General features: G+C 37.3%; 1 long non-coding RNA gene across 1 annotated transcript in view; it reads left to right on the top strand.

Moving 5' to 3' along the window:
• LOC119529516 overlaps positions 1 to 24,620 on the top strand; it is a 72,464-nt gene extending 47,844 nt beyond the window's left edge. The window contains exons 3-4 of the long non-coding RNA XR_005215882.1: positions 22,169 to 22,241; positions 24,596 to 24,620. This is a non-coding gene — a long non-coding RNA (uncharacterized LOC119529516). The remainder of the gene's footprint in view (positions 1 to 22,168; positions 22,242 to 24,595) is intronic.

Here is a 24,620-nt window from a genome sequence, read left to right as displayed (position 1 = left end):
CATTTTGAGAATTTTGAGTCTGACTACGCGTAACCGGAAAACCATAGGCGCAGCGAGTACAATGGAGGCGCGATGAGCGGGCGTTTTCTGGAAGCGAAAGGGCTGCAATGCTTTGAGTTGCCGACCGGAGGTCGGCGAGCAGATCGGCGGCATGCTGCTGCTCCTGTTTGAAAGTTTCTCTAAAATTATCGGCGTGTAGCCGGAGATTTTCTGTGGCTTCTTCTAAAGCGCGAAACTGGGATAAGGGCGTGACTGGATAAGAATGAGAATATGGTTTGAGAAAATCGGGTGCGTAAGGGGGTGGCCGAAACGGAGGAAGGGAGTTATTTTCTAAAGAGGGAGAAATTTTAACCTCTGGTTCCTCCAAAGAGGGAGAAATTTTAGCCTTTGGGTCGATTTCGTGCTGATCGGGCGACAAGCTGACTTGACTGGTTGGGGTATTTGGCCTATCCCTGTTAGAATTTTCGTTTAAGGGATATTCAGGCATGTTAATAACTACTGAGCCGCATGCTGAAGCGGGGCGAGAGTGCTCTCTCAAAGCTTGCTCTCCTAATTTACAGAGGTTTTGAACGTCTGGAGCTGAAGAGTGGACTTTTAGAATTTCATTAATTAGGTTCCAATAAGAAAAGGCAGTAACCGGGACCTTTTCAGGACCAAAGGTTCGAAAATAATCTTTTAAACAATCTCCAACTCTTAGCCAGCACTGGTGGTCTATAGTACCTTCTCGAGGGAACCAAGGGCAGGTTTTTAACAGGAAATTAAAAAAGCGCGTGAGATCTTTTTTCTTTACTCGTGTTCCTCGTGCCTTGAGTGATTGCTTAACTTGACTAACATATAATTCGTGTTGGGAAATTCCTTGTCCCATGATGAGGGTGGGGGCTTACCTTTTGTTGCTTTCTTTTCTTCTTCTTCTTTCCTTTCGCCGGCACTGATCGACTGGTGAACGGATCTGTCTCGCGAGCGCGCTTCCCGGCAGCGATCCCGGGTGCGGTGAGTGTGAGAGCTCTCTCCTTGAGTGCAGCGTTCCGTCTCTCACAGAATTCCGAGCCCCACGTTGGGCGCCAGTTTGTCCCGGCCGGTGGGACGTTCAACGGAAGGCTCCAAGTCCTGTGAGGGAGGAATGGTATGGGACAAGAGACACGAGGAATGACAGCAAGACAGGTTTCTGATCAAGCTGCAAAACTTTATTGAAGAGGCAGGGTATATATACTCTAAGGTAGAGGGAGTGGCTAGTACGAACAGGTGGCGGCCTAGGATTGGTGGCTGCAAAGGCGGGTGGCGGTCTAGGATTGGCTGCTGCTGTTGCTAGGGCGGATGGCAGATGTAAGGCTAGCACAGGATTGGTGGCTACTGTTGCTGGGGTAGAAGGCAGGTAGTAAAGCTAGCACTCTAGGCGCAAATCTTAGGCGCAAACCACTATCACTTCCGTAGAAGGCTGAGGGCAACTTAAGCTGCTATTGCATCAGCCCTAGCTGTCATGTTGCATATCTCCGGCATCGCTGAGGGTGGATTTTATACATGCTACCTTAATCGTCCCCAACAAGATGCCACTCAAAAAATATTTTAAAAAGAATTAGTATACATAAATAGGGATATATCTGACATGAACTGAAAAGCACACAGCATCACTGGGATAATGCTGCCAAAAATGAATCTAATCATGAAGAAATTTCAGGCAAATCCAAATTGAGGAACTATTCCAGAATAAAGGAGACTAAAGAGACATGGCAACTAAATGCAATATATGATCTGGGATCAGATCCTTGATCAGTTTTCTCTCTCTCTCTCTTTTTCTGTCTTTCACTCTCTATTTATCTATTTAATCATCCATTTCCATTTATCTATCTATATTGTCCATGCTTCTCTCTCTTTCTCTCTCTCTCATTTTGTTCTTCCTCCCTCCCTCCTTCTCTCTCTCTTCTCCCTACCTATCCATCCATCCACTCACCCACCCATCCATCCATATAAAGGACAGTACTAGGACAATTGTCATAATTTGAATAAAGTCTATAGATTAAATAATAGTCTTGTTTCGCTGTTAATTTCCTAGTTTGATAATTGTACTCTGTAAAAGAGAATGTTCTTTTTCTTAGGAAATACTGGGAAATCTGGATGAAGAGTATTCTGGGGTTCTTTACACTGTTCTTGCAACTTTTCTGCAAGTTTAAAATTATTTAAAAATAAAAAAAGTTACTAAAATTAAGGACATCAATTAATATGGAAACAAGTTGAGAAGTATGTATATATACAAAATAGTTGCTATACTGAATCAGGTTAAAATTTAATCATGCTGAAAATGTGTTAACAAACCTGGGAGTATTTGTTTCTCTCAAGATTAGTTTCAAAATTCAGGAGATCATATTACATTTGTGTAATTTCCAGTAACAGAGTGCAAAGAATTGGGTCCACATACATTTAATGTTACCATGTGTTCTAGTTTGCTCATGCTGCAGAATGCAAAACACCAGAGATGGATAGGCTTTTATAAAACGGGGGTTTATTTCGCTACACAGTTACAGTCTTAAGGCCACGAAGTGTCCAAGGTAACACCTCAGCAATCGGGTACCTTCACCGGAGGATGGCCAATGGCATCCGGAAAACCTCTGCTAGCTAGGAAGGCAGCTGGCATCTGCTCCAAAGCTCTGGCCTCAAAACGGCTTTCTCCCAGGACGTTCCTCTCTAGCAAGCTTGCTCCTCTTCAAAACATCACTCACAGCTGCACTCAGTGAGATCCCTCTCTCTGAGTCAGCTCATTTATATGGCTCCACTGATCAAGGCCCACCCCGAATGGGTGGGGCCACGCCTCCATGGGAACATCTCATCAAAATTATCTCCCACAGCTGGGTGGGGCACACTCCAAGCAAATCTAACCAGCACCAAGGGTCTGCCCCACACAAGACCACAAAGATAATGGCATTTGGGGGACACAATACATTCAAACTGGCACACCATGTTATAAAAAAATACAGTAAATAGTGCTGATATAATATACAATATATTCAAGCCAACACAAGTCCTCAGAGACAGCTGAGAGCATTAGAGTCTAGGATAAGGGTCTGCAGGAAACTGGAAAGAAACTATCCAGTGTAGACATGCCCTACAAGCAAGCCATTGCTCTATTGTTTGCCTGGCAGATATCATGCTTCCTGTAGCAATGTGTGGAGGTGAGTATATCTTTCTGATCAATTTTTTTCTAACTGTGATCCTCAGAAAGCAAGGCTTTCTAAATGCTTTCAGAATGAACATTATTTTTACTCAACAAAAAATCTCTGCATTCACTCAATGTTGACTGGGTTACATAATGGCTTTACTGGACCCTAGGACCATTTACTTTAGTGGGTCTTCCCACCATAATAATATCAATAATAAAAAATATTTTTAATGTATCTTAAGTATATCAACTTTTTTTTTCTGTTTTGAGCAAAATTTAACAGATTTTTTTGAGTCCTAAAGATTTAATATTTTCCTGTTATGAGGAAAAAAAAAGAATTTTCTTTGACTCTAAAAAGTCATTTTTCCTTCTGATTTTAGAAGTAATACAAACATTTTCATGGGTCCCTAAAATTATTGTGGGCCCTAGGCAGTGTGCCTTCTGTGCCTAATGAATAAGACAGCCCTGATTTGAATTAAATTTGGAATTACTTAAGCTCTAAAACTCCAAGAAAAGTGTCTTATTTGAATTGATGTAGACATTTGCTAAAATTCATACAATGATCTGTAACACATATATTTTTATGTCCAAATGTTAGTTGAATTTATAAATGTGTATCACTAGATATCCTGATATTTTTATAATTTATATTATATTGGAGGCCATAGTTAACCATATTGCCTATTAACATTGTATTGGGTACTTTTACTCACTTAGTGTTCTGCTAAGGAAGGCTCAGACCACTGTCACTTTTCTATTTTGAAGACCCCATGACAGATCCTAGACCCTCCTGAGATTTTTCCTATATAACAAATAATAACGTGTTTTTGGCATATTTTTTCTGTACTTGTCTTTTTCTTTTATTTTTCCTTTTATTGGCATTAAAGTTCTTATTATTCTCATCCCTGAAAACAGAATTGTTGAAACACAAATGCACGAATTAAAAAAGAGTGAAGAAAATTGTATTTATTCTTTTTTTTGAGAAATATATAATCTCAGTCTAATTATGGCTCTTTTAAGTTTTATAAGCCTTTTCTCTCTGGCTGCTTTTAAGATCATCTCTTTGGTTTGGTATTCTGCTAGTTTACCATTACGTGTCTCATCAAAGATTTCTTTTTATTTGTACTGCTTTGGATTGGTTAGGCTTGAAACTGTGGCTAATTAATCTTTCGGTAGTTCTGAAATTAATTATCTTTTTTTCTGGTTCTTTTTTCCTGTTCTTTTCCTTTTGGATCTTCTAAACTCTGTAATCTGAGTTGACAGATGGTTAAATTGAAACCAAAATATTTTAAGATCCATGGTTTGTTGCTGGGATGATAAATAAAGATATTAAAATTTCTAAAAAAAAGAACATTTAACTTCCAAACTATCACAGTGAATATTGAAATGAGAAAATTAATTAATAATTTAATTAATTAATTAAATCAAAAGAAGGCAGAAGATGTGGTACATAGAAAACATAATATAAAATGGTAGAAATAAATCCAAATATGTCAGCAATTACAATAAATGTAAACAGATGAAACATACTTATTAAAAAGCAAAAATTGTCACATATAATCATTAAAAAGGACATGTCTAAAATATATAGCTATCGAAAGGTAAAAGTAAACAGCATGGAAAAAGTATACCATGCAAAGACAAACCAAAGGAAGAATATTACTATCAAACAAAATAAACCTAAATGCCAAAAAACTTGCTAGAGTTAAAGAGGGTATATACATAGTAATAAAAGTTTCAGTGAATCAATAATATATTAAAATTTAAATTTATTTGCACCCAGTGGCCTCAAAATATACAATACATAAATTGTCATAAAGATGTTTGAGAAATATGAGAATATTCCATCAGAATGGGACATTTTAACGTACCACTCAATAATCAATAGTTCAAGCAGAAAAGAAAATATTTGAGAAATAGATATTTGAATGCCTCAGTTAATACATTTCATTCAGTGACTATATATAATATTCTATTCCTAAAAACTATAGAATACACATTCTTTTAAAGCAGAAGTGGAATATTTATGAAACTTGAACAAATATTAAGGTACAAGGCAAGTCTCAAAAAAAAAAGTCAATGGTTTGATATAATATGCCCAACTAAGCAAAAAATTGTAACTTAAAAAAAAGTTCACAAATAGTAGGGGGAAAAACATATGTTTGAAGATTAACAAAATCACTTTTAAATAACTCAAAAAAAAACACAAGAAATCAAAGCATTAAAAATACTTAGAATCAAATGATAATTATATTGAATATCAAAGATGTGGGATCTAGCACATGTAGAAAATTTATTGCCTTAAAATGATATAATAGAAAATAAGTTTTAAAAATTGAATTAAACCAAACAAGGCAAAAAGAAGTAATTAACAGATTAAAAACAGAACTTTATGAAATTGGAAACAGACATGCAATAGAGAGGATCTACAAAACCAAGAGCTGGTTGTTTGAACAGACAGCCTTTGGTATGATTGATAAAGAATGCAGATATTTAGAAGTTGACAAGAAGATAGTATGAACAACTTTATGTTGATTAATGTGAAAACTTAGATTAAATGGACAAATTCATAAAAACATATAACAAACTAAAGAAGAAATATTAAATCCAAATAGATTATAACTATTTAAAAAGTTGAGTTTATATTTAACATTTTTCCTGCCAAGAAATAGACACAACCAGCCATTTTTAATGCAATTTTATTGAGATATATTCATACACCATACAGTCATCCAAAGTGTACAATTAATTGTTCACAGTATCATCATATAGTTGTGCATTCATCACCACAATCAATTTTTGAACATTTTCATTATTCCAAAAATAAATAAAAATAAGAATAAAAATAAAAATAGAAGTAAAAAAGAACACCTAAAACATCGCATCCCCTCCATCCCCCCTTTTATTCATGTACTTTTTGTCACTATTTTTCTACTCATCTGTCCATACACTGGATAAAGGGAGTGTGAGCCACAAGGTTTTCACAATCACACAGTCACACTGTATAAGCTATGTAGCTATACAGTTGTCTTCAGGAATCAAGGCTACTGGATTGCAGTTCAACAGTTTCAGGTATTTCCTTCTAGCTATTCTAATACACTAAAAACTAAAAAGGGATATTTATAAAATTCAAAACAATACCTCCAGAATGACATCTTGACTCCATTTAAAATCTCTCAGCCAATGAAACTTTATTTTGTTTCAATTCTCTTCTCCCTTTTGGTAAAGAAGGCTTTCTCAATCCCATGATGCCATGTCCAGGCTCATCCCTGGGAGTCATGTCCCACGTTTCCAGGGAGATTTACATCCCTGGTAGTCATGTCCCTCATGGGGGAGGGCAGCGAGTTCACCTGCCAAACAATCAGCCATTTTTAACAGGAAGGTATAACAATCATTCAAGGAAAAAAAAAAATCCAAATTTATACAACTCATTTCAGAGTATTAAAAAGAGAGGGCTCTCTCCAACTTATTACATAAAGTTAGTATACCTTTGATATCGAAACTTGTCAAGTACTATACCAGAAAAGAAATTCCCAGGTGAATCTCAAATATGATCATAAATGCAAAAATCCTTTAAAAAATACAGTATTAGCAAATTGAAAACTAGTAGTTTAAAAAATACTACCAGCAATGGAAGATTGATTTAATATTTGAAAATCAACCAATGTAATTCACCACATTTTAATGCTAAAGAAAAATACCTTATGATCATATAAATAGATATTAAGATGTTTGAGGTAAAACTTGACATCCATTCATAATAAGAGAAAAGAAAACACTCGTACAAAGCTAGAAATGGAAAGAATTACTTACAATGGAAAAAGATATCTTCCGAAAAACTTTAGCAAACATCCTACTTGGCACTCATTGTTTAAAGCTTTGCTTTTAAGACTGGCATAAGTCAAGGGTTTCCAGTATGAACACTTCTGTTCAACAATAGAAATCCTAGCCAGCTTGTACAGCAGGAGTATTTGAAAAAGAACAAAACAAACATAAAGATTGGAAAGCAAGAAACAGAACCTCATTATTTAAAGATAGTATGACTGCCCATATAGAAAATCCAAAAAGAATATATAAACTACTAAATTAAATAAAAGAGAAAAACAAATTTGTTACTATGAAATGAAATACAAAAATTAATTGCATTTCTTTAAAATAGCAACAACTTGTTAGAAAAAGCAATTTAAAATTTTAACATTAAGCATCAATTTTTGTATATAACACAAAAAGTACTAACCATAAAATAAGATTGCTATTTTGGACTGCATTTAGGTTAATGATACATGTTCAACAAAAGATACCATCAAGAGAGTGGAAAAGCAAGTCATTATTTGAGAGAGAAGATATTTGCAATACATACACTCAACAAAGGACTTGTATCCAGGATATATAAAGAACTCCTGTAAGTCAATAAGAAAAAGACAACCCATTTAAAAAATAGGTGAAAAATCTAACAGCACTTCACAGAAGAGTATACCCAAATATCAAAAGTGTATGAAAAGATGCTCAATCTTCATTAGTAAACAGGAAGTTCAAATTAAGCCCACAAAGTAATAACCTCTCTACATGCTATCAAAAATGGCTGAATCTAAAAAGCAGAAAATATTACAAATTGATATTGAAGGTATAAATTGATCAAACCATATTGAAAAATTGTTTAGAAGTATATATTAAACATGATCATAACTTAAGACTCAGCAAGTACATCCATAGGTATCTAACCAATTACATTTATTAATTCTATGCAATTCCAAAGTTCCAACAAGCATATACTAAATTTTATAGGAAAGATTAAAAATCTTTCATTAGCCAAGTCAACTTTGAAGGAGTAGAAGCGAAGGGGGATGGAGTGAGCATGACTTAACTGGCATTAAAACCATAATGCCAAAAAAAGAATTGTCTTGCACAAAAACAGAACAGTAGACTAATAAAATAGAATGGGGAATACAGGAAAAAACTGGATCATTCTATGGAGAAAAATCTATGCACAATATTATTTATAAATTTGGACTGTAGTTGGATTAAGATCTATGAATGTTAAAACTAAAAATTTGATGTGCACTGGGGCTAAAGATACATCTTAAATAAATCCACAAAAGCATTAACTATTTGCAAAAAACTAATTTGAAATCAAAATCAAGTATTTGTAGTCAATGAAGGGCAACATTGAAAGATTAGGGAAATGACATTTTCAATTTCTAAAAAAGATGTATGACTAGATATATACAAGATTTTCTTGCAAACTAAGAGTAAAAAGACAAAAACCTGTTTAGAAGACAATTGAACAGTAAGTAGGATGAAAAAAATACAACTCTGGGTTTTGAAGAAAAATAGCTATGGCAAAATTAATCAAAGAAAAGGAAGGCACAGAAAAGCACTATTAGGAATGAAAGTGGGGATGTAGCTATGCATTTTTTTTTAAATCACAAGGAATGCTACAAACAGTAAGATGTCAATTTATTTGAAAACAGAATAGATTATATCTTACAAAAATATATAACCAACTGTTTTAGTTTCCTGGTTGTTAAAACAAATGGGTTGGTTTAAACAATAGGAATCTATTGGCTCATAGTTTGGAGGCTAGAAGAAATCCCAAGTTGAAGTCAGTAACGCGATGCTTTCTCCTGATGCTTGGTTCTTGACTTTTCTGTCACATGGCAAAGCACATTGAGTTGTATTCTCCTTTCTCTTTTGGATTCTGTTGACTTCTGGCTTCTTGCTTCTCCCCGTGGCTTCTCTCTGTCTGACTTTACTCTGCTTATAAATGTCTCCAGTAATCCAGATTAATGCCCAACCTGATTCAGTTGGGTCACACCTTAACTGAAGTAACTTTATCAAAAGATCTATTTATAATGGGTTCGCACCTGCAGGAATGGATTCAGATGAAGAACATGTATTTCTGGGGTACATAATTCTAAGCCACCACACCAACCAAAAATGATTCAAGAAGGAATAAAAAATTTAAATGTAATCAATAGTTTAACATCTATCACTGTCTTAGTTTGTCAGAGGTGCTGTCACAAATACCACATAATGGGTTTGTTTAAACAGTGGGAATTTATTGGCTTATTGTTTTGAGACTAGAAAGAGTCCAAAATTAAGGCATTGGAAAGGCCACTCTGTAGCCATTCTGTTGATGGCTGCCAGGAATCCTTGGGCTTCTTTGACTTGAATCCCTACCTGTCACAGGGCAGTATCTTTTCCTTTCTAGTTTCTCCTTCACTTAGTTGTACCTTATCTAAAAATGTCATCTTTAAGAGATCCTATTTATAATGCAGATTAAGATTAAGAACATGTGTTTGTTGGGGTACGTAATTCGATCTACCACAGCCAGCAACCCGTATGTGCAAAATCCCACTGGGATTTTCAGGTGTATCGACCAAGCTTTCAGAGGACAGATAATTCCGATCTTAAAATCCCTATTCTAAAGAATAGGAAGAGAAAGTTTGCTCTCTTACTCACTTCATGAAACTGCTGTAATCTTTACAACAAAACTATACAGAGATGGTACAATTTTAGAGGCCATTTTTCCTGATGAAGAAAAATGCAATAATCCAAAATAGACTATTAATAAAATTAATCAAGAATGAATTAAAATAATAATAAAAATACATCATGTCCTAGTTAAGATTATCCCAGGATTGCAAAAATGGTTCACAGTTAGAGAACAGATTAACGTAACTCATCACATAAACCAACTAAAGGTGAAAATCCAAATGATTATCTCAGCAGGTATTATTATAAAAGCATTTGATAAAGTTAGCTTAACTGTATACCCCGCAACCACTGTAGCATTCTTCATCCTAAGGGCTGTTACTGAAGGGTCTTTAAAGTGCCTTTAGGATGCTTCAAGGAGAGGGTTTGAGTAAGGTATTGTTTCCAGGACTTTTAGGGCTAATTATATGCATATCAGTCTCAGGATATTTTGGAGAACTTACTTTGTTTTCTTCATATGAAAACCACTTAACTAGCTTAAAGTTTCTTGGGCTTGATTTTTTTTTCCAAAAATTTACTTTTTCTCTATGGCCAAGGCCATTCCATGAATGCACTGCCTCTTCACCTCCCCACACTATGTAGGACCAAATCATGTTTATTCCATAGAAATGCAGTGCTTATTAAGAGCAAGAACAAATGGGGTAAGAACTGAAAATCATTCAAGACCATAAATCTTTGGGGGGCATTTTGATAGTTTCCCTGCCCTTAGGCTTGGTAGTTGTTGGAGATTGAATCATGTACTCCACAAAGAACATGTTCAAATCCTAATCCGTGTTCCCATGGGTGTGAACCCGTTTGAAGATATTGTTAGTTAAAGTGTGGGCTAATTTGTGAATAGTCCAAACTATTCTTTGAAGAATAGTCCAAACTATTTTTTGAAAAGCTTTTTAGATGAGGCCTTTTTAGATGAGGCCAAATTGAATCAAGGTGGGCTTTAATCTGCATAAATGGAGGTTTTCTAAAGAGAGGAAATTTGGGTGCAGTCAGAAAAAGCCAGAGAGGAGAGAGAGCGCCACATGATGGATAGCCGTCACCAGAACACTGCCAACCCCAGGAGAAAGCATGGCCTTGCTGACATCTTGAGTTTTGGACTTCCAGCCTTCAGTACTGTGAGACAATGAATGCTTGTTGTTTAAGCCAATAAATAAGTAAATAGATAGATAGATAGATAGATAGATAGATAGATAGATAAAATTCAATGCTTATTCCTGAGAACACCTCTTAGCAAAGTAGAAATAAAGGGAATTTTCTTATTATGTAAATGAGTATTTACTTTAAATCTGTGGTCATACTTAATGGCCAACTATTTTTTTTTTTTAATTCAGTTTTGAAATATTTTCACAAACCATACAGTCATCCATGGTATACAATTAACTGTTCACAGTACGATCATATAGTTATGCATTCATCACCACAATCTATTTCTGAACATTTTCCTTACATCAGAAAGAATCAGAATAAGAATAAAAACTAAAAGTAAAAAAAGAACACCCAAACCATCCCCTCCATCCCACCCTATTTGTCATTTAGTTTTTTGTCCCCATTTTTCTACTCATCCATCCATACACTAGATAAAGGGAGTGTGATCCATAAGCTTTTCACAATCACACTGTCACCCCTTGTAATCTACATTGTTATACAATTGTCTTCAGGAGTCCAGACTACTGGGTTGGAGCTTGGTAGTGTCAGGTATTTACTTCTAGCTATTCCAATACATTAAAACCTAAGAGGTGTTATCTATATAGTGCATAAGAATGTCCACCAGAGTGACCTCTCAACTCCATTTGAAATCTCTCAGCCACTGAAACTTTATTTCATTTCATTACGCATCCCCCTTTTAGTCAAGAAGATATTCTCAAACCCACAATGCCAGGTCCAGATTCATCCCCTGGAGTCATATCCTGTGTTGTCAGGGAGATTTACACCCCTGGGAGTCGGGTCCCACGTAAGGGGGAGGGCAGTGAGTTCACCTGCGGAGCTGGCTCAGTTACAGAGAGAGAGAGAGAGGGCCACATCTGAGCAACAAAGAGGTACTCGGGGGAGACTCTTAGGCACAGTTATATGCAAGTTCAGCCTCTCCTTTGCAGTAATGAGCTTCATAAGGGCAAGTCCCACGATAGAGGGCTCAGTACAGCAAACCGCCAGTCCCAATGTTTGTGACAACATCAACACCAGTCCAGGTGAGGAGGTCCAACACTTCTGCACCTTCCCCCAGCTCCTCGGGCAGGGGGTGGGGGTGGGGGCTGTAAATATATTTTTTATTCTCTGCCCAAATTACTTTGGGATGTGTCACTATTTCACTCTAACCTATACTAACCTACCATATCTCACTTCCTATTCAAAATTCCATGTAATTGTGGTGTTTGAACAAACTGACTGTAGAGTTATACTGTTTAGAAAATATAGATCCTGCACCAAGTAGACATCTCTTCCCTTGGTCTCACATGGAAGTTGAAGTTTTAAAACACAGTCAGTTTTGACCTTTACCCTTTGAATGGCCAACTATTAGAAGCATTTTTTCAAAAGTCAGGAAAACAGGAATATGTCCCATTGCTTTGGTGCAATAAGACACCAAAGAAAATTTTTTAAAGTATAATTATTGGAAAAGAAGAAATAAACAACACAATTTATAGGCACTATATTTGTCTACACTGAAAAATCCCAGAGTATCATCAGATAAACACAGGAGTAAAAACAGAGTCCAGGAAGAGTTTATAAATCAATATACAAAATTGCTAGCATTTATATCTATCAGCAGTGAACAGTTAGAAAGTATGATTTTTTAAAAAAAAACATTTAAATGCTATTTTGTATCAATGTAAGTCCAAAGTTTTTCCTTTTTAAGGGAACTATGTGAGCTATGCTAAAACGAATATGGAAAAACAAAAACGCTGATAATCGCGAAGACCTTCATGAAGAAGGCATTTGCCTCACCACATGCTAAATTTGATATATATATCATGATAAAACATTGTATGACCAGGCCAAGGATAGACAAAAAGACCAACAGAACAGAAAGAGAAATCCTAGAAATAAGTTCACCTATATAGATATGGCATTATGAATCAGCAGGGAAAATTAAACTATGAAAAAAAAAAACAAATTAAAAAAAAGTAGTGTTAACACAATGTGGAAAAAAGATAACACCAGAGGTCTACTTGATACTGTTCACATTATGTACAAAATAATTTCAAATGGATTAAGGAATTAAATGTGAAAAGTGAAACAGTAAAAAAAAAAATTGTTTAATAGATAACATAGGAGAATATCTGTATGACTTTGAGGTAGAAAGTAGCCTGAAGCAAAACATACAAAGCACAAGTTTTGTAGGAAAACATTAATGAATTTTAATATATTTAAAATTTTAAATTCTGAATCATCATCATCAACAACATGAACAAAGTGAAAAAAAAAGCTACGGCTTGGTTGAATATGATTTCTTTCTTGGATCCTGGGTAAGCACAAGCATTCTGATAGGAAATGTGTCCATCTAGACAGGCTTGCCCTATTTTGACACAACTCTGTAAATGTGACTTGGTTTTGATTAAATATGACTTTCTTTTCTCTAGAAAAGAAGAAAGGTTCAGGGATAATAGGAATCTCATTTAGACACCCAGAGTTTATGAGCTGATTCATGAAGTGGAAAATGCTTGTTTCAGCTCCATGTTTCATGGTTAGTTTTGTGAGATGATATTAGCAGGTACCAAGAGCTATTGAAAATAAGGAGGAAACCACTGTTGCATGCTCAATTAGATTTTTATTCATTTTTTTTTTTCATTAATTCAATTTATTTTTTTTTTAAATCTTCATTTTATTGAGATATATTCACATACCACGCAGTCATACAAAACAAATCATACATTCGATTGTTCACAGTACCATTACATAGTTGTACATTCATCACCTAAATCAATCCCTGACACCTTCATTAGCACACACACAAAAATAACAAGAATAATAATTAGAGTGAAAAAGAGCAATTGAAGTAAAAAAGAACACTGGGTACCTTTGTCTGTTTGTTTGTTTGTTTCCTTCCCCTATTTTTCTACTCATCCGTCCATAAACTAGACAAAGGGGAGTGTGGTCCTTATGGCTTTCCCAATCCCATTGTCACCCCTCATAAGCTACATTTTTATACAATTGTCTTCGAGATTCATGGGTTCTGGGTTGTAGTTTGATAGTTTCAGATGTCTACCACCAGCTACCCCAATTCTTTAGAACCTAAAAAGGGTTGTCTAAATTGTGCATAAGAGTGCCCACCAGAGTGACCTCTCAGCTCCTTTTGGAATCTCTCTGCCACTGAAGCTTATTTCATTTCCTTTCACATCCCCCTTTTGGTCAAGAAGATGTTCTTCATCCCACGATGCCGGGTCTACATTCCTCCCCGGGGGTCATATTCCACATTGCCAGGGAGATTCACTCCCCTGGGTGTCAGATCCCATGTAGCGGGGAGGGCAGTGATTTCACCTTTCAAGTTGGCTTAGCTAGAGAGAGAGGGCCACATCTGAGCAACAAAGAGGCATTCAGGAGGAGGCTCTTAGGCACAATTATAGGAAGGCCTAGCCTCTCCTTTGCAGCAACAGTCTTCCCAAGGGTAAATCCTGTGGTAGAGGGCTCAACCCATGAAACCACCAGTCCCCTATGTTTGTGGTCATGTTAGCAACCTAGGTTTACTTTTTTTTTTTTTTTTTTAATCATCATTTTATTGAGATATATTCACATACCACGCAGTCATACAAAACAAATTGTACTTTCGATTGTTTACAGTACCATTACATAGTTGTACATTCATCACCTAAATCAATCCCTGACACCTTCATTAGCACACACACAAAAATAACAAGAATAATAATTAGAGTGAAAAAGAGCAATTGAAGTAAAAAAGAACACTAGGTACCTTTGTCTGTTTGTTTGCTTCCCCTACTTTTCTACACATCCATCCATAAACTAGACAAAGTGGAGTTTGGTCCTTATGGCATTCCCAATCCCACTGTCACCCCTCATAAGCTACATTTTTATACAACTGTCTTCGAGATTCATGGGTTCTGGGTTGTAGTTTAATAGTTTCAGGTATCCACCACCAGCTACCCCAATTCTTTAGAACCTAAAAAAGGTTGTCTAAAGTGTGCGTAAGAGTGCCCACCAGAGTGATCTCTCGGCTCGTTTTGGAATCTCTCTGCCACTGAAGCTTATTTCATTTCCTTTCACATCCCCCTTTTGGTCAAGAAGATGCTCTCCATCCCACGATGCCGGGTCTACATTCCTCCCCGGGAGTCATATTCCACGTTGCCAGGGAGATTCACTTCCCTGGGTGTCTGATCCCACGTAGGGGGGAGGGCAGTGATTTCACCTTTCAAGTTGGCTTAGCCAGAGAGAGAGGGCCACATCTGAGCAACAAAGAGGCATTCAGGAGGAGACTCTTAGGCACAAATACAGGGAGGCCTAGCCTCTCCTTTGCAGCAACCGTCTTCCCAAGGGTAAAACTTATGGTAGAGGGCTCAACCCATCAAACCACCAGTCCCCTATGTCTGTGGTCATGTTAGCAACCATGGAGGTGGGGTAGGCGAATACCCCTGCATTCTCCACAGGCTCCTCAAGGGGGCACTACATCTTTTTTTTTTTTTTTTTCCTTGTTTGTCTTTTTCTTTTTTTTTTTTTTTTTTAACTTTCCCTTCTTTTTTCAAATCAACTGTATGAAAAAAAAAGTTAAAAAGAAAACAAACATACAATAAAAGAACATTTCAAAGAGACCATAGCAAGGGAGTAAGAAAAAGACAACTAACCTAAGATAACTGCTTAACTTCCAACATGTTCCTACTTTACCCCAAGAAAGTTACATAATATAGCAACATTTCAGTGAACTTGTTCCTACTACATCCATCAGAAATTAACAGACCATAGTCATTTCTGGGCATCCCCAGAACGTTAAATAGCTTATCTGTTCTTCTTGGATTATTGTTCCCCCTTCCTTAATTGCTCTCTACTGCTAGTTCCCCTACATTCTACATTATAAACCATTTGTTTTACATTTTTCAAAGTTCACATTAGTGGTAGCATATAATATTTCTCTTTTTGTGCCTGGCTTATTTCGCTCAGCATTATGTCTTCAAGGTTCATCCATGTTGTCATATGTTTCACCAGATCGTTCCTTCTTACTGCCGCGTAGTATTCCATCGTGTGTATATACCACATTTTATTTATCCACTCATCTGTTGAAGGACATTTGGGTTGTTTCCATCTCTTGGCAATTGTGAATAATGCTGCTATGAACATTGGCGTGCAGATATCTGTTCGTGTCACTGCTTTCCGATCTTCCGGGTATATACCGAGAACTGCAATCGCTGGATCGAATGGTAGCTCTATATCTAGTTTTCTAAGGAACTGCCAGACTGACTTCCAGAGTGGCTGAACCATTATACAGTCCCACCAACAATGAATAAGAGTTCCAATTTCTCCACATCCCCTCCAGCATTTGTAGTTTCCTGTTTGTTTAATGGCAGCCATTCTAACCGGTGTTAGATGGTATCTCATTGTGGTCTTAATTTGCATCTCTCTAATAGCTAGTGAAGCTGAACATTTTTTCATGTGTTTCTTGGCCATTTGTATTTCCTCTTCAGAGAACTGTCTTTTCATATCTTTTGCCCATTTTATAATTGGGCTGTCTGTACTATTGTCATTGAGTTGTAGGATTTCTTTGTATATGCAAGATATCAGTCTTTTGTCAGATACATGGTTTCCAAAAATTTTTTCCCATTGAGTTGGCTGCCTCTTTACCTTTTTGAGAAATTCCTTTGAGGTGCAGAAACTTCTAAGCTTGAGGAGTTCCCATTTATCTATTTTCTCTTTTGTTGCTTGTGCTTTGGGTGTAAAGTCTAGGAAGTGGCCTCCTAATACAAGGTCTTGAAGATGTTTTCCTACATTATCTTCTAGGAGTTTTATGGTACTTTCTTTTATATTGAGATCTTTGGTCCATTTTGAGTTAATTTTTGTGTAGGGGGTGAGGTAGGGGTCCTCTTTCATTCTTTTGGATATGGATATCCAACTCTCCCAGCCCCATTTGTTGAAAAGACCATTATGGCTCAGTTCGGTGACTTTGGGGGCCTTATCAAAGATCAGTCGGCCATAGATCTGAGGGTCTATCTCTGAATTCTCAATTCGATTCCATTGATCTATATGTCTATCTTTGTGCCAGTACCATGCTGTTTTGGCAACTGTGGCTTTATAATAAGCTTCAAAGTCAGGGAGTGTAAGTCCTCCCACTTCGTTTTTCTTTTTAGAGTGTCTTTAGCAATTCGAGGCATCTTCCCTTTCCAAATAAATTTGATAACTAGCTTTTCCAAGTCTGCAAAGTAGGTTGTTGGAATTTTGATTGGGATTGCATTGAATCTGTAGATGAGTTTGGGTAGAATTGACATCTTAATGACATTTAGCCTTCCTATCCATGAACATGGAATATTTTTCCATCTTTTAAGGTCCCCTTCTATTTCTTTTAGTAGAGTTATGTAGTTTTCTTTGTATAGGTCTTTTACATCTTTGGTTAAGTTTATTCCTAGGTACTTGATTTTTTTAGTTGCTATTGAAAATGGTATCTTTTTCTTGAGTGTCTCTTCAGTTTGTTCATTTCTAGCATATAGAAACATTACTGACTTATGTGCATTAATCTTGTATCCCGCTACTTTGCTAAATTTGTTTATTAGCTCTAGTAGGTGTATCGTTGATTTCTCAGGGTTTTCTAGATATAAGATCATATCATCTGCAAACAATGACAGTTTTACTTCTTCTTTTCCAATTTGGATGCCTTTTATTTCTTTGTCTTGCCGGATTGCCCTGGCTAGCACTTCCAGCACAATGTTGAATAACAGTGGTGACAGCGGGCATCCTTGTCTTGTTCCTGATCTTAGAGGGAAGGCTTTCAGTCTCTCACCATTGAGTACTATGCTGGCTGTGGGTTTTTCATATATGCTCTTTATCATGTTGAGGAAGTTTCCTTCAATTCCTACCTTTTGAAGTGTTTTTATCAAAAACCGATGTTGGATTTTGTCAAATGCTTTTTCAGCATCTATTGAGATGATCAATTGATTTTTCCCTTTCGAGTTTTTAATGTGTTGTAATACATTGATTGTTTTTCTTATGTTGAACCATCCTTGCATGCCTGGAATGAACCCCACTTGGTCATGGTGTATGATTTTTTTAATGTGTCTTTGGATTCGATTTGCAAGTATTTGTTGAGGATTTTTGCATCTATATTCATTAGGGAGATTGGCCGGTAGTTTTCCTTTTTTGTAGCATCTTTGCCTGGTTTTGGTATTAGATTGATGTTAGCTTCATAAAATGAGTTAGGTAGTGTTCCATTTTTTTCAATGTTTTGAAAGAGTTTGAGTAAGATTGGTGTCAGTTCTTTCTGGAAAGTTTGGTAGAATTCCCCTGTGAAGCCATCTGGCCCTGGGCATTTATTTGTGGGAAGATTTTTGATGACTGATTGGATCTCTTTGCTTGTGATGGGTTGGTTGAGGTCTTCTATGTCTTCTCTGGTCAGTCTAGGTTGTTCATATGTTTCCAGGAAATTGTCCATTTCTTCTACATTATCCAGTTTGTTGCCATACAGTTGTTCATAATATCCTCTTATAATTTTTTTAATTTCTTCAGGATCTGCAGTTATGTCACCTTTTTCATTCATTATTTTGTTTATATGGGTCTTCTCTCTTTTTGATTTTGTCAGTCTAGCTAGGGGCTTGTCAATCTTGTTGATCTTCTCAAAGAACCAACTTTTGGTGATATTTATCCTTTCTATTGTTTTTTTGTTCTCTATGTCATTTATTTCTGCTTTAATCCTTGTTATTTCTTTTCTTGTACTTGGTTTAGGATTGGTTTGCTGTTCATTTTCTAGCTTCTTCAGTTGATCCATTAGTTCTTTGATTTTGGCTCTTTCTTCCTTTTTAATATATGCGTTTAGTGCTATAAATTTCCCCCTTAGCACTGCTTTTGCTGCATCCCATAGGTTTTGGTATGTTGTGTTCTCATTTTCATTCGTCTCTATATATTTAGCAATTTCTCTTGCTATTTCTTCTTTAACCCACTGATTGTTTAGGAGTGTGTTGTTTAACCTCCAGGTATTTGTGAATTTTCTAAGTCTCTGATGGTTATTGACTTCTAATAGTATTCCATTGTGGTCAGAGAATGTGCTTTGAATAATTTCAATCTTTTTAAATTTATTGAGGCTTGTTTTATGTCCCAGCATATGATCTATTCTGGAGAAAGTTCCGTGAGCACTAGAAAAGTATGTGTATCCTGGTGATTTGGGATGTAATGTCCTGTAGATGTCTGTTAAATCTAATTCATTTATCAGATTGTTTAGGTTTTCAGTTTCCTTATTGGTCTTCTGTCTGGTTGATCTATCTATAGGAGAGAGTGATGTGTTGAAGTCTCCCACAATTATTGTGGAAACATCAATTGCTTCCTTTAGTTTTGCCAATGTTTCTCTCATGTATTTTGTGGCACCTTGATTGGGTGCATAGACATTTACGATTGTTATTTCTTCTTGCTGAATTGCCCCTTTTATTAGTATGTAGTGGCCTTCTTTGTCTCTCAAAACATCCCTGCATTTGAAGTCTATTTTATCTGAGATTAATATTGCTACACCTGCTTTCTTTTGGCTGTAGCTTGCATGAAATATTTTTTTCCATCCTTTCACTTTCAGTTTCTTTGTGTCCCTGTGTCTAAGATGAGTCTCTTGTATGCAACATATTGATGGTTCATTTTTTTTGATCCATTCTGCGAATCTATATCTTTTAATTGGGGAGTTTAATCCATTTACATTCAACGTTAAAACCGTGAAGGCATTTCTTGAATCGGCCATCTTATCCTTTGGATTATGTTTGCCATATTTTTCCCTCTCTCTATTAATATCCTTTATTGTACCCATACCGAATCTCTTTAGTACTGAACCTTTCTCCAAGTCTCTCTGTCCTGTCTTTGTTTCTCTGTCTGTAGGGCTCCCTTTAGTATCTCCAGTAGGGCAGGTCTCTTGTTAGCAAATTCTCTCAGCATTTCTTTGTCTGTGAAAAATTTAAGCTCTCCCTCAAATTTGAAGGAGAGCTTTGCTGGATAAAGTATTCTTGGCTGGAAATTCCTCTCACTCAGAATTTTAAATATATCGTGCCACTGCCTTCTCGCCTCCATGGTGGCTGCTGAGTAGTCACTACTTAGTCTTATGCTGTTTCCTTTGTATGTGGTGAATTGCTTTTCTCTTGCTGCTTTCAGAACTTGCTCCTTCTCTTCTATGTTTGACAGTGTGATCAGTATATGTCTCGGAGTGGGTTTATTTGGATTTATTCTATTTGGAGTTCGCTGAGCATTTATGATTTGTGTATTTATGTTGTTTAGAAGATTTGGGAAGTTTTCCCCAACAATTTCTTTGAATACTCTTCCTAGACCTTTACCCTTTTCTTCCCCTTCTGGGACACCAATGAGTCTTATATTCGGACGTTTCATATTATCTATCATATCCCTGAGGTCCATTTCGAGTTTTTCAATTTTTTTCCCCATTCTTTCTTTTATGCTTTCATTTTCCATTCTGTCATCTTCCAGGTCACTGATTCGTTGTTCAACTTCCTCTAGTCTTGTACTATGAGTGTCCAGAATCTTTTTAATTTGGTCAACAGTTTCTTTAATTTCCATAAGATCATCCATTTTTTTATTTAGTCTTGCAATGTCTTCTTTATGCTCTTCTAGGGTCTTCTTGATTTCCTTCATATCCCGTACTATGGTCTCATTGTTCATCTTTAGTTCTTTGAGTAGCTGCTCTAGGTGTGTCTCTTCTGGTCTTTTGATTTGGGTGCTTGGGCTTGGGTTATCCATATCGTCTGGTTTTTTCATATGCTTTATAATTTTCTGTTGTTTTTGGCCTCGTGGCATTTGCTGAACTTGATAGGATTCTTTTAGGGTTTGTAGACCAGTTGAAGTCCTTATCTCTAATTTATCAGATCTACAGCTTCGTGGAGTACACTTTCTCTAACTGACCAGCAGGTGGCGTCCACGAGCCACCTGTTCTCCACAAGCCAGATCTCCCCTGCTTAGCCTTTTTGGTGAGTGGGGGAGTGAGTCTTGTGGGGCCCAATTGGTGTACCAAGCTTGCGTGTGTAGTTGGTGTTGCCTGCCCTGTATGTGGGGCGTGTTTCTGGGCAGTCGGGGAGGGGGGGTGGCCCTAACAATCAAAGCTCCCTGATGATCCTAGAGTTTTAAAGCTACTGCAATAGTCTAATCCTTCAGTTCAGTCCTGCCACAGTTTGTCTCTGCCACTGACCCACAAGTCTTTGGTATTGGCGTATGGCTCCTGAGACTTGCAAGTGGGCCCCTCTTCCAGGCTGTGCACCCCGGGTCCTCTGTTGAGGGATGACTGTGCTATGTCACAGGTGAGTGCCGTCTGGGCACTTCTGGGCTGCTGGGCTGTGTTGGGAGGCTCCCAGTCTGCTCAAATGATGGCTGAATGGGGCTCTGTTAATTCACACTGCTCCCCCTTCCCAGCTCTGGGACATTCAGCTGAGGTTGCAGGGAAGGCTAATGTCCACGCCCAGTTTTGTGGTGTGTGCCTGTTATTTGAAGCACTTCCGTCACACTGGGTTGTCTGGGGCAGCTCTGGGCTATGGGGCTGGCGATGGGCAGGAGTGTTTCCTGTCCACCAGGATGGTGGCTGTGAGCGGACACCCCCCTTTTCTTGGGAAGTTGTGTTGTTTAGTGAATTTTCTCAGCCACTGGATTATTGCCTTTTGTCTCAGAGCTCTCTTAGTTCTGCTCTTGACTTGACGTGCCCAAATTTCAATTCTTTGAAGCTTTCTGTATTGAGCTTCTTAGAGTAATTGTTTTAGAAAAAGCAAAAAGGATTTAAAAAAAAAAAACAAAAAAAAAACGGCCCTCCTCAGAGATCTAATGGGTTATTGAAATGCTAATAGACAAAGCAACCAGGGCCATTAAGGAAAGGTGCACAGGGCAGAGAGATCAGCCTTGCTTCGGGATTTGCATATGCGCCTCAAGGCCTGATCTCCGCCCTTCCCCCTTCTGTGTTCACCAGAACTCCAAAAATCCTCTGCTTTTATTTTGGAGTTTTTCGTGTTGTTTTTTTTCTATGCCTGTCTCCTCTCTGCTGGGCTGGCTGCTCTCAGAGTCTCTGGTGTCTGGTCTCAGTCTATCTATGGTTGGAGTTTGAATCAGTAGAATGAGTTTCCGGTAAGAGCAGCCACTGCAATTCTCCCTTCTCCTTCCTGGAGCTGACAGCCCCTCCTCCCCCGGGACTGAGCCTGGCAGGGAGGGGCGCGGGTCCCCTGGCCGCAAAAACTTACAGATTTCGCTGATCTCAGCAGTTCCACGTTTTCATGAGTGTTGTATGAAGTATGCCCAAAGACAGATTGCTCTGTGGTGTCCAGTCCACGCAGTTCCTGGCTTTTTACCTACTTTCCTGGAGGAGTAACTAAAACATACAGCTCACCAGTCTGCCATCTTGCCCCGCCTCTTTATTCATTTTAATAGATGCTTCTAGGCTTATTTCAGAAGTCTTAATGAAGAAGAATGCTGGTGGTGAAACCCATCTAGAGATGCTAAGGTAATTCTGGCAGTGGGTGAGGGCAGGGCAACAGATTTCTTTTCTCTTCAGATACTGCATGAGGAGGAATCACTCTAGTGATTCCAGGAGTCCAGGGGTCACAGGTGAAACCTGTGGTGTCATGTCCATTGGGGAACAGTGATGTACCTTCAACATCCTGGTTCTACTGTGAAATTTCAGAGGCTTATTTTTTTCTGCTAAGGAGCCTCTGGGCCTGGCTTTCTGGCCTTTGGGGGAAATTCTCTGAGTTAAACACACGCACACACTTTTTTTATAAACTTGCATATATCTAATACATACAGTTTGATGTGCTTTGGCTTATGTATGCATCTATAAAACCATCACTATAGTTAAGATAATGAGCACATCCGTCATCCTCAGAAGTTTTGTCCTGCCCCTTTATAATTCTTCCCTGCAGCCCCTGCCATGCAGATCCCCATGTAACCAATCTGCTCAGAGGCTCCCAAGAAGAGTGCTCCTGGAGGCCAAGATGGAAGGCTGATCTAGCCACAAAAGTCATGCCACATCACACATCCTGCTTAACAAGTCAGCTCAGGTTCAAGAAGAGAGAAATTAGATCCCACCTCTAAATGGAAGGAGTAGCAAAAAAATTCACAGCTGTCTTTAGACTTTCATGATAGGATGGAAAACCATGGAAATAGCCTACCCTCCCCATTTTATAGAAACCAAGGCCCAGAGCTTTGATATAAATATAATTAATTCTAGAACTCCAAATATTATTCTCAGGACTTTAGGAAAGCTTTAAGTCAAAAGCTTTGTTAGGTACCTGCCACACTGCTTTTTTAGTCTCTTTCTAATAAAAATATACCTTTAGCTGCCTGTTTAAAATTTCTCGGGAAAGACCGTTTCAATTCCTATTTACTTTTCTTGAGGCTTAGAGAAAAGGAAAACAAAAAAAAAAACAAGAAAAACAAACCCTCGAGTTACATGGTAAACATTCACAGATCCCATGAAAAAGAGTATGAACATATTTACAATGGTTTTTACAACTTTGCATATGTTGTTTTTCATCATTACAATTTCATATCACAAGAAAGTAGAGTATAACTACAAAATTAAAAGAAAGTATATGTAAGACTATTAAGAAAAAGTCAAGAAGCTGATTCTGAGGTGAAATTTTGAATTCAAAATATTTATTAAGGATCAAAACCTAAGAAAGGAAGGGGGAAGGAGTAGGATTGGGCAGAGAGAGTCAAATTGTGATGCAAACCCAACATAGACTTAGACAACCCAGAGTGACAAACTTGGCAACAAATATTGTTGTCCCACCTCAAGCTGAAAGGGCAGGGACTTTATACCCCTGCCTCACTCAGTCACAGGGTGCTGGCTACCCTAGGAAGGCCGTGACCTCTGCTGAGGTGGCTCTCTGCATTTGAGACAGCAAGTCCTTCCTCAGAGGGGGACCTGGACAGTAGAACTCCAATTCTACCACATGGTGCTGTCATTGGAGACAGGAAGTACAAAAGCCACCATAGGGAGAGAGTAATGATTTTACGTTTAAACATGCTATCTGAGGTGATATAGGACATGTGGTTTTAGGAGGATTCCAGTACACTAAAAATAGAATCAAAATGTATTTGGTATTAATTTTCATTGGATAGTATGTGCTTCTTTGTTTTCACATGCAGAAAAAAAATCTTTTAACAAAGCAATGTGGGGAATGTCATAAATGTATGCCTTCTTCATTTCTACACTAATGAGTTTATTCTTAATAGTCTCAGTTTTACAGTTTTGTTCAGGGTTTTCCATGTCTTTCTGTTATTTTATGTTTTTATAAAAACAGAGTCTCCAGTCCAGAATTTATGAATAAGATGCAGTTTGAAAGCTTTAAAATTTTACTGAAGGGCAAATATGTTGATTTACCTCCTAAAAATTTCATGTAATTTGTTGGACTTTCATATGGAACAACTTTTTCTTTTGACAATTCAAACCAGAATATTTGGAGGCTTCCTAAGTTCTCACTTTCACCCTACATGAACTTGAACAGGTTATTCATTCTCTCTAAACCTCAGATGCCTCATCTGTAAAGTGGGGATATGATGGCACTTACTTATAGGATCATGAGTTAATTGAGATAATACATGTAGATGGTTTATTTATTGCAGTGGCTGACACACAGAAACAAGTCAATATATCTAATTGACTATATTGTGATAATGTTAACCATTATTTCCTTAGTAACAATCAGCCATTATAATAAGATACCTTTTGTAAAATGTATTTGTTGAAAAGTAGCATGATTTATGAAAGAAAACCAAAATTCTGTTCCATGTTTGAGACTCCAGGATTTTTCTAAATCCGTCACAAGGTGGCCCCAAATCCGTATTCTTCAGGGCTCTGCATTTGCTGTGGATGGAA

Source organism: Choloepus didactylus, chromosome 3 (genome assembly GCF_015220235.1).
Source record: "Choloepus didactylus isolate mChoDid1 chromosome 3, mChoDid1.pri, whole genome shotgun sequence".
Taxonomy (NCBI): Eukaryota; Metazoa; Chordata; class Mammalia; order Pilosa; family Megalonychidae; genus Choloepus; species Choloepus didactylus.
The sequence above is the reverse complement of the archived record's forward strand: the minus strand, read 5'-3'. Positions and strand labels throughout refer to the sequence as shown.